Here is a 2,857-nt window from a genome sequence, read left to right as displayed (position 1 = left end):
TCATTATAATAATCATGGTCATTATTTTAATTGATTACTATCTACCATATTCATTTTCTTGTCTTTGTTATGTTTGTCTTCTACTCTTTTTCTGCCTTTTGTGATTTTGATTAAACATTTTATATGATTCCATTTTCTCTTCTCTTAGGATATTAGTTATACTTCTTTTTTTAACGTTTTTTTAGTTATTGCTCCAGTTTACAATATACATTTACAGCTAATCCAAGATGACTTGCAAATAACACTATACCACTTTGCAGTTACTGTACTTTGTAATAACAAAACTATCCTAATTCCTTCCTCCTGCTCTTTGTATCATTGTTATCATTCATTTCACTTACATATAAGTATACACAAGCATATAAGTATATATATACATGTATGTGTGCCTATATGTGTGTGTGTATACAAGCACATATAATGCGTATACATATTGTGTATTATGTATTGTTGGTATAAATTTGGACAAACTGTTATCTGTTAGTTTAATTAAGAATAAGAAAAGCACAGGTTTTTATTTTATCTTCATTTATTTCCTCTTTGATACTCTTCTTTTATTTATGTAGATCTGAGTTTCTGACCCATACTTTTTTCCTTCTCGCTAAAGAACTTCTTTTAACATTTCTTGCAAGGCAGGTCTACTGGCAACTAATTCCCTCAGTTTTGTTTTTTTCTTTAAATATTTTTATTGTTATGTTAATCACCATACATTACATCATTAGTTTTTGCTGTAGTGTTCCATGATTCATTGTTTTTTATAAATTTTTTATTGTTATGTTAATCACCATACATTACATTAGTTCTTGATGTAGTGTTCCATGATTCATTGTTTGTGCATAACACCCAGTGCTCCACACAGAACGTGCCCTCTTTAATACCCGTCACCAGGCTAACCCATCCCCCCACCCCTTCCCCTCTAGAACCCTCAGTTTGTTTCTCAGAGTCCACAGTCTCTCATGGTTTGTCTCCCCCTCCGATTTCCCCCCTTTCATTCTTCCCCTCCTGCTATCTTCTTTTTTTTTTAAATTTAGCTGGGAAAGTCTTTATTTTTCCTTTATTTCTAAAGGAAAATTTCATAAGGTTCAGAATTCTAAGTTTGTGTATTTTTTCTCTTAACTCTTTAAATACTCCACTCTCTTCTTGCTTGCATGGTTTCTGAGAAGAAGCTGATACAATTCTTCCAGTTGGTCCTCTATAGGTAAGGTGTATTTCCCCCTGGCTCCTTTCAGGATTTCTTTTTTTATCTTAGATTTTGTTTTTGTGGGGTTTTTTATTAACTTTGAAAATGATATGCAGAGATGTAGTTTTTTTTGGCATTTACTTATCTGGTGTTTTTTGAGCTTCCTGGATCTGTAATTTGGTGTCTGACATTAATTTGGGGGAAATTCTCAGTCATTACTCTTTCAAATATTTCTTCTGTTCCTTTCTTTCTCTCTTTCTTCTCCCTGTGAGTTTTCTCACAATCCTTGGATATTCTGTTCTGTATTCCTTTTTCAGTCTTTGTTCTCTTTGCTTTTCAGTTTTTGAGGTTTGTATTGAAACATCTAGCTCAGAAATTCTTTCTTCAGCTGTGTCTTCCGCTTATAAACCCATCAAAGGCATTCACTTCTGTTACAGAGTTTTTGCTCTCTACCATCTTTGTTGTTCTCTCTTTGCATTTCCACTTCTCTGCTTAAACTGCCCACCTGTTTTTTGTATGCTGTCTACCTTATCCTTTAGAATCTTTAGATATTAATACTATTTGTTTTAATTTCCCAGTCTGATCATTGCAACATCCTTGTCATGTCTAGGTCTGATACTTGCTCTGTCACTTCAAATTGTGTTTTCTGCCTTTTGGTATGCCTTGTGTTTTTTGTTTGTTTGTTTTTTGCTTTTTTTTTTTCTTGATAACCAGATATGATGCAAAGGAACTGCTATAAATGGGCCTTTAGTAATATGGTGGTGAAGTGCTGGAGGAATAGAAGCCTTCCATGGTCCTATGGTTAAATCTCAGTCTCTCAGGGAGACTATGCCTCTGGACTGTGAACTTCACAGGTGTTTCTCCGTTCTTTTCCAGGACAGGATAGTACAGTGGGCTGGAGTTGGGTTTTTCCCTTCTCCCACGTGGAAGGCTAAACTTAGCTGGAATTTGGCATTGCCTTCCCCTCAAGGCAGTTAGGCTCTCATTACATCCTAGCAGGTTAAGTCTGATTAAGCAGTTTCCCTTGAGGGCAGGTCTTTTTGAAAAGAATAGAGTTCTCTGGTGTATTTCAAATGATTCCTTTTCCCTCTCCCCCTAATGGAAGCAGGAGGGGATTTTTCTCCAGTATTTACTGACAGGACCTGGTCAAACTCTTGGAGATAAAACTCCCCTTACCTGGGTCCCTCTGGAGTTTTTAACTCTCAGACTTATTCAAATAAGCCTCAGTGACTATTACATATCAGATTTTCCTACTCTGTTACTGGTTCTCACAAAGGTTTTTGCTTTTGAGTCTCTGCTCCTATAAGCCATGACTCCCTATAGTCACCTTTCTCTTCAGTCTTGGGGGAAGTGGTTTACCTTGTGTCCTTCTTGCTGTTACAAATTTAAGAAGAGATGTTGATTCTTCATTCTCTTCAGTTTCTTTCTTGTTCGGACAGAGTGGAAATGTACAAGCTCCTTACACATGAAATCAGAAAATGGCAGTCTTGTGGAGTTCTGTTTACACGGATTTTGTTAATCACTTAGAACAATTCTGTGATTCTGATAAGATGACAGAAGATGCCTTTGCCATAGTCACAGACAGATGGAAGAATCAGGCTTTGAATTGTCTTTCTGATTTGAAAACTTTTGTTCTTAGCCATACTACATGGTTCTATATCACCTGGTTAGAAGAAT

This window comes from Zalophus californianus, chromosome 11 (genome assembly GCF_009762305.2).
Source record: "Zalophus californianus isolate mZalCal1 chromosome 11, mZalCal1.pri.v2, whole genome shotgun sequence".
NCBI classification, from domain to species: domain Eukaryota; kingdom Metazoa; phylum Chordata; class Mammalia; order Carnivora; family Otariidae; genus Zalophus; species Zalophus californianus.
This window is presented reverse-complemented; position numbering follows the sequence as displayed.